The sequence below is a fragment of the Protopterus annectens genome, chromosome 1.part1 (assembly GCF_019279795.1).
Source record: "Protopterus annectens isolate FY-2018-M chromosome 1.part1, PAN1.0, whole genome shotgun sequence".
In the NCBI taxonomy this organism is placed as follows: domain Eukaryota; kingdom Metazoa; phylum Chordata; order Ceratodontiformes; family Protopteridae; genus Protopterus; species Protopterus annectens.
In genome coordinates, this window is record NC_056726.1 from 988,007,915 (window position 1) to 988,022,326 (window position 14,412).

Sequence of the window (14,412 nt, forward strand, 5' to 3'; positions counted from 1 at the left end):
TACCCTGAAGCTAGGGTTGTAGCCAGTGATTTGCATGTTGTACTCAAACCTGAATGTTGCTGCTTCTAGTACACGCTTGTCAGTGTAGAATTTTACTCACCCCTCCAAATGCTTACACAAGATACATGGGAGTATGTACATTCTTTTCTAATTAGACAATTAACTGCCATACAACAGTAGTTATTGCAATGTATTCCTCTGGCACATAAACCGTTTGTGAACTACTATACTGTAAATATTAATTACCTCACTTCTGAACAGTTTGTTGTTTATTTGTGTTGACATTAGCACAGGCTGCTCAAGACAATTGGGCACATTTCAGTACTGAGTATGTCTAGCTACATCCTTGGTAGAGCCTGAATACACAGGTATATTGTTCTTTTGGGAAGGGGTGCAGAAGTGCAGAGAGCATTATATATTATTGTGTGATGTTTATCTTGCTGAACATACAGGGTTGCTGTGTACCTGTTAGTCTAACAAGGCAAGTAGTCTGTCTGTGTAGCTCCCACCTGCAGACATATCCAGATGGTAGCCAGAGGTTAGCCTATTATTCTTTGTCTGTGCTCCACACCGGTCTTTTCTGCACTGGAGCAATTGCATTCTCGCAGTTGGTTGCTAACAGTACATGGCTACATCCTTTGATGTTTCTGTGTTGTACTCCTACATAAGGGTATGCTTGTGGGACTCATTCCAAAGCTATTTGCAGAGTGTGTAACAGCAGAAAAGCTGAAATGCCTGTGTGTTTCTGCCTCTGCCAGGCCTCTGATACACTCAGGTATATATTTGAACAGCCTCAGGGAAAGGTACATATAAGGGGAGTACACCCATAATATATTACAGACATTAAGTTGAGACTGTGAGAGAATCAGAGCATATGTATTAATGCACCTTTTCTGATGTGCAAGAAGTGCCTACTCTTACTTATTGACATTATTCGTTAAATGTAATTCCCCACTCTTCGGCCTACCGTCAGTACTTTTCAGAGGGATTCTGAGGGACAAAGCTAACATTTGTTTACGAATCAGGGACATCCCTGAAAAGCAGTTACAGCTGGGAAGTATGGCCTCTGCCCTATTCAAATATGGCAGTGTTTATCCTGCTCTGATACTGTGTGGGGTTTGTAAAGTGCTACTATAACATTATTTCCTGCTAGAATGGCCGGTTCTCTTTTTACAGTTATGTCATGCAATTCCACAACAACTGCTGGTAAAGATCCACAGAACAAGATTTGTGTTATGACATTCCTATTTTCCCTTTACATTCACTCATTGTAATGCATGATATATTTATTACAGCACCAACTTGCTGTATATCTACTGTGGCCTAGTGATACTTCATGCAGTGTAGTGTGTCCAAGGTCAGGGGTTCGAGACTGACAGAGGTGTTTTATTTTGCTGCTCAGCAGAACAAGGGCCCTGCCATGCAGAGTGACTAAGGCACATTTAAGCAGTTGTAAGCGGGTTTGCGTGATGCTTAGCGATGCTTAGCTAAGTGCACACATGCGCACACTCACTCAAACCTGCTAACTACTGCTTAAACGTGCTTACTCCCACTAACCCCGCACTAATTTCTTTGAAAGAAAAGAACATGGGGGGATAGGAAAGTGGTGAAAAAGGGGGCACAAAGAGGGAAAGACAGTAGGGAAACAAGCTTGGGATGTGCAGGACGGGTGTAGAGAAGGTCCATAGCTGCCCATTTCTTTATCAGCAACAGCTGTGCATATGTGATAAATTTGGAGTGAAATTTGAAACCTTCCACCCCTGAGAGAGGGGTGAGGACAACAAAATATGTTGTACTGCCAATTATAATTATCAGTTTACATGTCCAGCGGACATGTGTGTGAAATTGGCAGCTATGTATGGAGCGTAATTTTTTTGTGGGAACAGATTGCTCTTTTTTTTTCAGATGAGAGTGGAAAGTGAGGTAGAAGAAGTAGGTATATTTGGGGAGGTAGGTTGGGGAGATAAGCAGACAAGACAAACAAGATGCATACAGGGGTGGAGTATGACACATGGGGTGGGTGAACACAATTGACAGGGACAGATGTTTGGAAATCGCATGCCCATGAGCCCACAGATGGTAACAGTGGAACTGAGAGTCTCACCCATGGGCAGTCACCACTGCACTTTTACAGCCCCGAGGGTGGCTGTGCTGGGGCTTGTGTAGGAGGGGCAGGCTCACCCGTGAGTCACGCCACTCTCACCTCGAGCTGGCGTAGGGGATCAGCGACTGAACACTGGATCTCCCTACGCACCACAGCCCGTACCGTTCGGAGGGTGACAGGTGGCCCTTCTCCACCCATGCTTGCACGGGGGGATGAGCCCCATCCCCTGCAGCACTTCCACCCAAAGGTGGCACAGGACCAATGGAGAAGGGGGGCCCAGGCTGGGCACCGGACCTGCCGGTGTCAGGTGCAATCGCCAGCTGAGGAGGGACAGGTGCATCCGCTGGGACCGGCCTCCCCATACATTCTGTGATTAGGTGTGTTTAATTACAACATAAACAGCAGCATTCCAAATTAGTTGTAACAGCATGCAGTAATATTCCCATTAACCCAACACACCAAGGTTCCAACAGTTGAACAGCAAGCATAACACATGCATATATTGAATGACAGTGGACATTCCAACAGCATGCAGGGATGATTGGTGGCAACAGGCCACCACGATTGGGGTGTTTGAACAGGGCACATGCATCAAAGTAAATGCAGATATTTATAGAACAATAGGGCATGTGTCCCAACAAATGTTTTGAGATTAGACATACCCATTGATGTGTGGAATTGCATTGTTTATGCACATACAGAAGGGTATAGAAAGAAACCTCAATTAACATCTTATAAGTACTTTTAGTCTACACTACATTCCTATTGACTGCAGGTGTATATCCCCTACATGTATTATTACACTAGGAAACATACATTAGGTTGTGTAATGGGTTTAGCTAGTTCATTATATACCTGACTGATATCTGACATACTAACTGTCCATGATGCAGATGTTACAGCTACATAGTTATTTATTTTATTTATATTTATATATCTACATATCTGGATGTGTTCACGTGACATTTTCAGTTAAATTTCTACAGAACCCTACATTTCGTGTAGCACACTCACATTTCTGGGGAAGACATTAACAAGATACTCGTGTGCCAGATTTACTTATGCATGCCAGCCATTAACTGACTGTTGAGGACTGTATATATGCTTCACAGCTACTGGCACTTTTATCATCCACTTTATATGGGACTGCCCAACTGTCGGCTGACAGCACTTAATACAACAGTACTATTTGTATAATGCATGGGTACAACAACATTTCAAAGTAAGTGACACAGACACACTCCAAGTATTATACCTTTATTAATTATATTACACACTTTTCTACAGGCTCTCTCCTTTATTTGATATTACAGTGCATACGGAAGAAATATTCAAGACATATTATACCTGTATTCATAGGTTACAACACTCTTTTTCAGGCTCGCTCACTTATTTTATATGACAGTACATGCAGAGATATTATTCCAGACTTATTTTACCTTTATTAATGGGTTACTACACTCTTTTTCTGGCTCTCTGACTTATTTTATATAACAGTACATGCAGAGGAATTATTCAGGGCATTTTATGTCTGTATTATTAGGCTACAACACTTTTTTTCAGGCTCTCTCACATATTTTATATAACAATACATGCAGAATAATTACAAACCTGCCTGGTGGTGCAGCCTTAGTGGCCTATCTGCATAGGCTTGCTGATTCGCAGCACGGACACCTGCAGCTGTGAAGTAAATGAAGGGATATTGAGACATACCTATCCATTATATAGACGAGATTAGCATGTCTTACATACTTCATTCCATGGCTACCTACTCAGTAGTGGGGCATCTTGCATCCCAAGGGCCTCCTGTATCCATCAGTTCAGTATGTCCTGCTTCCATGGCTTTAGGTCTGCATGGTGGTGACGGACCTGCTCACCAGTCTGAGGGACACCTGTGGCACTGGTGAGATCATGAGCTAACCGGTTCCAAGCCTCTGCTTTTTACTCCGTCCCTTGGAACTGGCCCTGCAGAAGTCTTGACTCATGATGGTAGACAAGGAGCCAAACCGTGTATTTTGACTCCTCAATGCCCCAGCGTTGCACTCGAAAGTGTGTACCCTCTCCAGCACCAGCCATTCTGACTGCAGATGGGAGCTACAATCAGTTATGGTGAGTATTCCTGCCTATGGAGCTTAAATATGACACATTTCCCACACTTTTTTATGATTGGCCTTATTTGAAAATTCTCGGCTGACTGCAGACCTGCTTAGCAATGGTTAATCTACCATTTATAAGTATATGTATGTTAACAGTGGCTGTTTATCCTAAGCTGTCATGGCTTAGTGGTTTAGTACTTTGATTATGGTGCACAGTGTCCTGGGTTCGAACCTTGTCAGTGCTTTTATTTTACTACTGTCCAGACAGGCTAGGCAGTGTGGCTGTGTTTAGGCAACTTTGCTCTACATTGCTCCACGTTGCCCGACGGTGCGATGGTTGGCGTGGCGCACACCTCCGCGCAAACCGATTGCGCTGGGTAAAGTGCTACTTAGCTACAGGCAACTATACTGCGCTGGGTAAAGTGCTGCTTAACTACGGGCAACTATATTGCACTGGATAAAATGCTATTTAGCTATGGGCAACTATATTGTGCTTGGTAAAGTGCTGCTTACCTACGGGCAATTATATGTCAGGATCCTTTATAAATATACATTTTGTTCACTGATACACATGCCATTTCAATGCTTTTTAGTAAAATGTTATTCATATATGTCAGGAATTATTTCATATACTAATTTAAAACATAAAATAGAAAGGGGAGTGGTGGGACTTGAACCGTGCATGCCTCCTCTTTGTGCGAAGGCTATTCCACTATGCTATTCCTATTTGGCTTCATGTGCATAAACATTCCTTATTATGCTCTTCAGTGTCGACATTGCTAACTGCAGCTAAGCAATGGGCGCACCCACACAAACACGAGCAAATACGGGCAGCTATATCGGGAATTAGAAAAAAAAATTAAAAGTTTTACTTTTTATAACTGTACTGGGGTTTACAATGTGAGGGAGTGTAGTGTTGGGTACGTAGACATTTGAGCGTACTTGCTTATGTGTGGTGACATTTCACAATTCAAACACTTGCAGGGGCGTGGACCTTTGGACTGCTCGGCAGTCAGACACGCCCCCTGCCTTCCTGCACAGTCCGTGTTAGACTTGGAGTGGAGTCAGCATGCCCTCATAAATATGCATGGCACGCTGACATCATACCGTTCAACTGCAGTTTCCGAGTAAGACTTATTTAGTCTTACACGGAGGATTCGTGAATCCGGGGGTATGTTTAAACAAATAATTCTATAGTTTTCAAATAATGCAACAGATCTTAGAAAAGCTCTAAGACTGTTTTCTACCAGAGTCATGTCATCAAATGTGATGTCATTCTATAACCAGTGCTGAAGGGATGGAACTGCTTGTTTTGTTTTGTTTTTTGGAACCTAATATAAAAAAAATTATGGCAATTATCGCAGACAGTTCAGTTAGATCAGTGCAAGTGGGAAGAACATCACCTTGCCTTGTGGAAGTAAGCAACTCAGCATCTAATCCTGCCTTGCTGTATTAAGTTAGATAGGGAACAGTTTTTCTTTAGACAGTCAGGAATTACAGTGAGATTAGTTAAGTATTGTTTTTTCTGCATCTGCTTGAATCTGTCCAACTGTTATTTTTATGTCTCCTGTTATTGCAACTCTGATGTTTATTGCACTTAAATATTTAATAATCTCATGTTTTCTATTTCACTATTTATTATTATATGTTTTTACACTGTTTTTTTTTTGTGTCTGGTCTTTTATATATTACTTTTAACATATTGAGAGTACTTGTGCTTATTCTAGTGACGCCTTGGCCACTCTGAAAAGCCTTGCTGCTTGGGTTACACTCTACCATTTAGGTTAGTATTGATTTTACTCAGTATAATTGGCTACCATTGTAAGAGCCTGACAGTGACTGGCTGGTGGCAGCATTGCTACCTTATTGTCTGGGCATCATGGGGCACAGCTAGTAAATCTGTGCCAGCCTTTCAAAAGAGGAAGCAAGACAGAGAATGAAATGACTTAATTCTGAATGACAGAAGTTTGAAATATCAAGTAGCCAGTGATCACTGGATCTAAGTAGGAGTATGATCAGTGTTGTCCCATGTCTTAGTTTCCCCGATTAGTTTTTATTTCTGTTTCATTGTTAAGGAGATGCAAAGGGATTGCTAACCTGTAAAACACGTGTTTTAATCTTCAGGTGCTATAACTGCATGAAACTATATTGAATTATGATTACTGGTGGGGTCGTTTGTGTATTCAAATGAATAGCATCCTACAACGAGGGAGGAAGAGATGCATTTCAAGAGCTTGTGCTCTGAGAAGATATAGGAAAGGACACAAAATAAATGTTATTGCACTTTCTGTGGTGTCCAGGTAGGGAAATATGTTGCAGGAGGTGTCCTCCTATTCATAACTAAGAAGTTTCACTGCATTGTGCTTTCCTCTTCACCTAACAGTTCTTAAAAGGATATCTGCTGGATCATCTGTGAATGTATGATAGATAAGCATTTTAAACTTAATGTGGGAGTTTTCTGCCGGATACTATCCTCCACAATTAGTACAACTACTACAATCAAGAGTTCATCCCTGACCCTATTCAAATAAGACAAGAAAAAACAAGCTGCAAAACTGATATAACACAAAAACTTGGTAGAGAAAACCACTTTATAAAGCAAAGCTTTCAGGCAGAACCCTTCTTCAATACTAAAACATAGCATCAAACATTTCACACTTTAAATACAGGTCATCAGTCACATGATCAGCAGCCAAAAGAAATCATGTGACCACAAAAAACAAAATAAAATACAGAATATAAAACACAAAATGTAAACATATTATAAAACTTTAGAGCATAAGAGTCTATCCTATATAACATACATATTTCATGAACAATTACATCACAATTTGGTATTTTGTAGTTTAACTAGTATTGGTTTAAGGCTAACCATACTGTTCAAACCTGGTGGTGAATCAGCAGCAAGTCTCAATATCCATTCATATTCCTTAGTCTCTAAATGGTTATTGATATCACCACCCCTTAATGTAGGATATACAATATCAATCACCCTAAACTTAAATTTATGTTCATTACCAAAAATAGATATATGTTTATATAAGGCATTCTTATCATAGCATCTCCTAATCTCCGATTTATGTTCAGTAATACGCTCCTTCAATTTACGGGTAGTCTTACCCACCTATTCAAATAAGACCTTGAAAACTGGATGGGAAATTGTAGCTCCACCCCTGGCCCCTATGTCCCTTATGGACATAGGGCATAAGGTAAGTATTATCCTAACACCCCGCTTAGAAATCCTTAGTCTCTTCCCTTCTAGCATGCCCCGTCCCCGTAGAGATGTCCATGATACTCAGGACCCAAATGGTTTGGGGTGCACAGATAGGCTTGTAAGGGCTCCCTAGTGGTTGTTAGCCTAGTGACAACCTATTGACCTAAATGAACACACCAGACAGTCAGTCTAATGTATTATACGGCAATCGCACTAGGCGCAGGCCTCTGTTTAGAGGCAACCAATGAGTATTGCTGGATTCAATAATTTGTATAGTCACACAGTAGGCAAACAGAAGATGAGGGAATCGAACTATGCACTAGAGGCTGAAGCTCATTAGCAGCTTATAGTCTTTATCCTCTGCACTAAATTGCCAAAATATTTTTTTTACCTGAAGGCTCACAAGTCCACTCTTTTAAAGGACTCAACTTATGTTATTTTTATCACACAATAAATCCTGAACTTTTGTTTTCTGAAGTACTTTACCAAATAGTCACTACAACTACCAGCCAAAAAGTCCATCAAACACACCATTCTTGACTGGATCATTGTTAAGTTCCACAAAGACTTCAACTCCAGTTGTTCTTTCTCCTATAATTGCTATGTACTGTCCCATCATAACTAGTTTCTTTACATGACTGTCTTAAGTCCCCTGGGTTATTGCATACATGTCTCAGATCCTCAAATACAGACATCCTTCTTTCTTATCTTAGTGATACCAAAATTACTAAGCAATAGATAACTGAAAAATAGGGTGTTTCAAGAATATATCGAAGAGACTTGGCAAGTCATTATGAAAGGTGTGAAGCATAGCAGCTTGAAATCAGTACAAAAATGAAAAACAAGTTTTCTGAAATGTAGTAAATTTAAAAATTAGAACACACACACAAAGGAAACAGCAAGAAAAATAAACATAGAAATGAACCTAGGACTGTAACTGCAGATGGTTTAAAGGTAAGCAAACAGTGCGATAAAGCAGCAAAGAGTAATGTTGAGTCACTCACAGGAATGTGCATCACCAGTTAAAAGTATGCATTACCCTCCCTTCACATAAGCAGCTTGTAAAGATCTATCTGCAGTATAAGGTGCATCCTGGACATTATGTTTTCACCCAGATGTATAAACAGGATAGAGGCAGTATAAATGGCGCATGGTTTTCACCCGAAGCCATAAACAGAAAGCTTGCATGGCTTAATATACATAATATTGAAGAAAGTTGGTATGTGGAGATATCATAGAAATGTAAATGTCTTGCAGTGGGTATACTCTTTCAAAATGTGATGTATGAAGATGATCAAAATTAGTTTGAAGATACAATGTGGAAGTCTCAAGGAAAATATAAGGATTTGTTCTAGCGTCGACAAACAGCTAGGACATAACACGGTTAGTTCATTACTCCACTAGGGCAGGGCAGGGGGTGTAAGTTGGGAATCTCAGCTGTCATCTACTGGACTGTCAGGGTGTTATGAGATTTTTTTTGTCTTCTATACTTCTCCCCCATTAGACATAAAGCACTGTGCAATGCTTTCTATGCTAGACAAGGATGAATAAATGCTTCTGTACACTCTTGATTCTATTTGGAGTGCATGCTCATTCCATGACTGATTTATGGACAATTGAGGCAAAACTCATCCAAACGCCCCCACCCCCCATCTGATGGTGCAGCAAACACCTGACATTCACTCTTACTTCTCTCTGGTCAGTTGCCCCAGCCCTTGGGCTACTATTTAAACACACATACTTTAGGGTATAGTCAAGATTGTAGAGCTGTATGAAAATATGTTTTTCACAGAAAGGGTGGTGGATGGTTCAGAACAGTTTTATAATTCAGGACTTGCATGTAGTAAACATAAGGGTGGAAATAAAAGAAATATGTGTTGATTAAATAGGATCCACTGCTTTTTTAGAAGGTAGAAAAATGCAAAATAGATGTGCTAATCAAGTGTTATCTGACATTAGCATCGTTGCTTTTATTCTTCTGTTTCTAAATAAGACAAACAGCCAGTCACATCACCTTGTACATCCTGTTCTCTCCCCTTCCTCTTTTTCCATACTTCCAAGTTCCAACCCAATTTTTGCAATGCTTTTATAAATTACTGCTTCTACAAGCCCTTTAATAAGGAGATTCCAAAATCCTACACTGTCTCCATGAAAAAAAAATGCTTCAGATTTTCTGCCTGGAAACATCACTTTTAGACTTATGTGCTCAGTTTGCAAAGCAACTATAGTAAAAACAATAAAGTAAACATGCCAAGTTTCATCTTAAAAAGAAGTTATTCATAAAATGTTAGATGTATGAATTAACCCCCACCACACACACACACACACACACACACACACACACACACACACAGCTCTATAACAAAGTCTGCATGGACAAGGCTACTCAAGGACATTCCATTACAAAATTCTTTAGTTTATATTAGTTCACTCATTGCAAAAACAAACTATTTCTGTGTTTGTTGTGAAATCGAGCCTTTAATAAAATTACATTTTGAAGGGGCCTTGGAAACGGCTGTAAATCATTTCCAAACATGTTCTAGGTTGGTTCAGATTTGGAAGCTGTCATCAAAATATATTTTACTGCCAGAGTGTGTAACTGTAAAAACCTCAAGAGGTTACTAATCATTTCAGTAAAGTAATCCTCACATAGTTAACTGGATGCATGCTGTCAGTAAGGTTTGGTTATGGCCACATTTCAGAAATAATATTTTACAGTCATCTGAGAAAAATCTTGCAAAAATGTTGGATAGTGAAGACACACTATTATGCCTGGAAGGGTTTCTAGTAGAATCTGTTGAATGGGAAATGGAATGTACGGGTTTTAGCCACAAATGTTTTTCGGTAACAGGAATAAATGTCACTTTCCCTTTTTTTTTCTTTTGCTCGACGAAAAACAGAGTGGCTTGCACACTAGGTAAAATTGTTGTAATATACACAAAGCCTTCTATTGCTTAGAAGAGCAGCTCCTTTCAGCTTTGGAGTTCTATTTAAATGAGGTTGTCTGGGGTGAGGCCTAAACTAATTAGGTTCCATAATCCAGCCCAGTCTACTGCTTCTTTAGGATACCTTATTTATTGACATTTATTTACCAAGAAAGTCCAACTGGATAATTTTATCATTTTGCAGTGGATGCTCGGGGAAACAAAGCTCCACAAATAAAAGAACAGAAAATGCATAGACAAAGGTTAGAAATAGTAGTATGGAACTCTTACACACCATTCTATGTAAATTATGCTGTAGAGCAAATTAGAAAATATGTGGGGGTACTTCACTAGTTAGTGGCATGCACCTAGACACTCAATGGGGGGATCGACACAGGGAAGTGGACAGATTTATGCTGCAAAGATCACCTGCCCAGAATGATTGTGTGGGAGTGTTCAGTATGGAAGTATGCAGCGTGTGTGTGTGTGTGTGTGTGTGTGTGTGTGTGTGTGTGTGTGTGTGTGTGTGTGTGTGTGTGTGTGTGTGTGTGTGTGTGTGTGTGTGTGCGCGAGTGCTTGATGTGTGTCTGTATCTGTGAAAGCACACACATATCTAAATCTACGAGTGTGAGCGAATATGTGTGCGTTAATGTGTGTCTGTGAATTGTGAACTTTGTGGACATATAAATGTGGTGTGTGTGTGTGTGTGTGTGTGTGTGTGTGTGTGTGTGTGTGTGTATGTCTGTGTGTTTGTGTTTCTGTTTGTCTGTCTATATCAGCACAAAAGAATACAGTGTGGAAAAGATGGCCATTGGACTTGAACAATCATAATCAACGTGTGTGCCTTTTCGCCATTAATGTAAGTAGACAATTTATATCAGGCAGTTTTTCACACAACATAAACATTTTATGATACTGAACCATGGGTTCCTGTCTGGCTGTGATGGTTTAGGGGAAAAGGAATTATAATGTCCTTTTTATCATCTTTTCATTTAACACCCGACACCAGTATCTATGGCAACTGCTTCAGCAGTAATACTGATGGATTAGTCCTTTCGCATTTTCATGTACCACATAGATACATAGATCCTTAGTTTACACCTGTGGGCCCAGTTTTCTTCATTCTCCATTTTTATTTTCCACAACCTGAAAACACTACCTGATTCTATTAGTGATCCCCTTCCCACAAACATACAAAGGTACTCCCCTCATCAAATTAGGCAACATAAATACAGAGCATGCTGTAGTCTCATTAACTTCAACCTTGATGAGTTCTGAGTAAACTCTCCACCATAAACTGGTCCTTCTTCTTTAACCTACCACTTGAGGAAGCTGTTCTTAAATTTAACTCCATTTTTCTAGACATTCTCAACTTCCTTGCTCCCCTTAGAAAAAATCAGAGTGAAATTTCTCTTTGCACCTTGCATTTCTCGGTGCACTCACTCCCTAATGCACAAGAAGAATATTTCATGTAAAAACTGGCTAAAAACAAAATCCTCCATTCACCTCCAAACCTATAAAGAACTCCACAACCTCACTAAAAAACAAATAAATAACGATAAATGAAAAAAAAAGTCAATCTAAAGCCTCAAGCATACCATCAGAACAATCCTGAAAAAGTCTGGAACACCATTAGGATAATTCTTCACCCAGGTTGTCCCAGTATATCCAACTCTTGCTCTAACAACTCTCTGCTGGAAACCACTACTACACTTAACTCTTATTTTATTGCCTCCATTAATAAATGACCCCAGAATATTTATGCTTCCAATAACACATTTCCTTTTTCCTTCCTCAGATCATAAATATACCTTTTCAGACAAACCTGTCCCCACTGCCTAACTAAAATCATTGCTAAACAAACTGAAGCCCTGTTCCTCCTCAGCAGATAATCTACCAGCAGTCTTCCTAAGGCAATCTGCTAACTCTATAGCCTACCCCATCTCTATGCTTATCAACAGTTCTATCCAGGAAACTACAGTCCCCTCTATCTGGAAAAAAATCTACACTATACCTATCCTCAAAGGAGGACACTCCACTGACCTCTCACATTACAGGCCCATAGCTATCCTGTTCTCCCTCTTAAAAACATTCAAAAATGTGTACACAAACAGCTCCTTGACTGTCTTCTACAAGGAAATCGACTTACTCCTACCCAAGATGGCTTCCACCCAAACCATAACACAACGTCTGTTCTAATCTCCTTCAATCATACTATCTCTCAAGCCAGAAACAACAATAAACTAGTATCCTGTCTATTCTTAGACCTGTCCAAAGCCTTTGACTCTGTCTCTCACCCCAAGCTTCTTAGTCTTTCCAATCCAACACTCAAATGGTTCTCAAGCTATGTTACCAACAGATAGCAGTCTGTCAAGTGACTCTCTTTCCCAATTCCTTCCTGTTAATACTGTACCTCAGGGTTTCATTCCTGGACCACTACTATTTAACATCTTCACTAACTGTTTGAATACTGCCTGATCTCACTCTCCCTCATACAATAGGCGGATGACGCCACTATCATCTGCACTTCTGACAATCTCTCACACCTCCTCACTTTAACTCAAAACTCATTCAATGCCATCAAAAGGTGGCTAACTGACAATCAACTTATACTCAATCCCCAAAAAATAGACTTCTCTTATTTCTCCCAAAATCTCACTCTTATCTTAAATCATCATTTACTATTTCATCCCCTGACAACACTGTAATAAATGTTGAAACACATACTGAGCTCCTGGGCGTTATCATTGATGATCCACTAAAATTCAATCTACATGTCCAAAATTTCATAAAAAAACTTCCCAAAAACTATGCTTACTCTATAGAAACAACAAATTTCTCACCAAGGTCTCTAGACCTTCCCTTGCCTATGCCTAACTTCTTCCTAGTCAACTTTATGCCTCTTCCATCTTAACCAACCTACAATCCTCTCCAAACTCTAAACTTGAACTCTCTTATAATAAAGGTGCTAGTTTCGCTTCATATCTACCCTACAATTCTCACCATTGCTTTGCTATTAAGTTCCTAATCTGGCTTGAACTCCCCCAACAGCTTCTCCTACCTCAACTGCTCAGTACTTATTCCATTATTAACAAACCTATCTCATGCTCTGCCATCTCATCCCTCATCTCCTTCTATACTCTCAATTGCTCTCTTTGGGGCTCTGACCAGTTTCTCTTGGAAATCTACAATCCAAAAAAGAATAACTGGCCAACATCTATACAGCTACTCTGTTGCTTTGGCCTGGAACCTACTTCACTAGCCAAAAGCAGCATTGTACCTTCACCCGGGATGATGCCTCAATATAAACAAAAAAATGATTAACTTCAACAATTGGCTTAGCTTCTGGTGTAAATCCAGGGGGATCCATTATCTGTCAGTCTGGGAAGATATGGTCATCAGACCATGCTGCCTTGCCAGAGATGGTCTTCACCTGGCTTTCAGATACTGGCAAAGGTATTTGTCTCCCCCATAGTGCCTTTTTTAGGCAATGTCATAACAACAAAATTGTCAAGGTATAACATCCACTAGAAACAAACTCAGGGTTATGCTACTTAATGCTAGCAGTCTAAACTGGAAACTGCACTCACTGGAAGCACTCCTTACCTTGGAAGATGCCAATGTCTGTGCAGTCACAGAGACATGGTTCAAGGCCACGGAGAGCACCCTGGCCCTGCAAGGCTACAATGCCTTCCACACATTCAGACGTCAAAACGACCATGAAAGAACCAAAGTTGGAGTTGTATCCATCTTCACTAAAGACATATACACTTCAACACTGGTCAAACAGTACAACTCCCTAGAGATACACCAAGTCCAACTAACTATAGGTAAACCCTCCTTTCTTCTTTATCATTGTTAGTTATAGGTCTCCCATCATGAACCACAAGAACCACTCTGCCTACCTGGATGTACTTGAGTCACTCACTATAAAGCCAAACATTGGCAACCTTCAAACACTGGACCCCACACAGTTTGGGTTCGTGAAGAGCCGATCTTGTCTCCTGAACCTGATTGATGTGGACATTCTACAAAAGGGCCTTACAGAAACAGATGCTTGGTGCCAGAGCCATG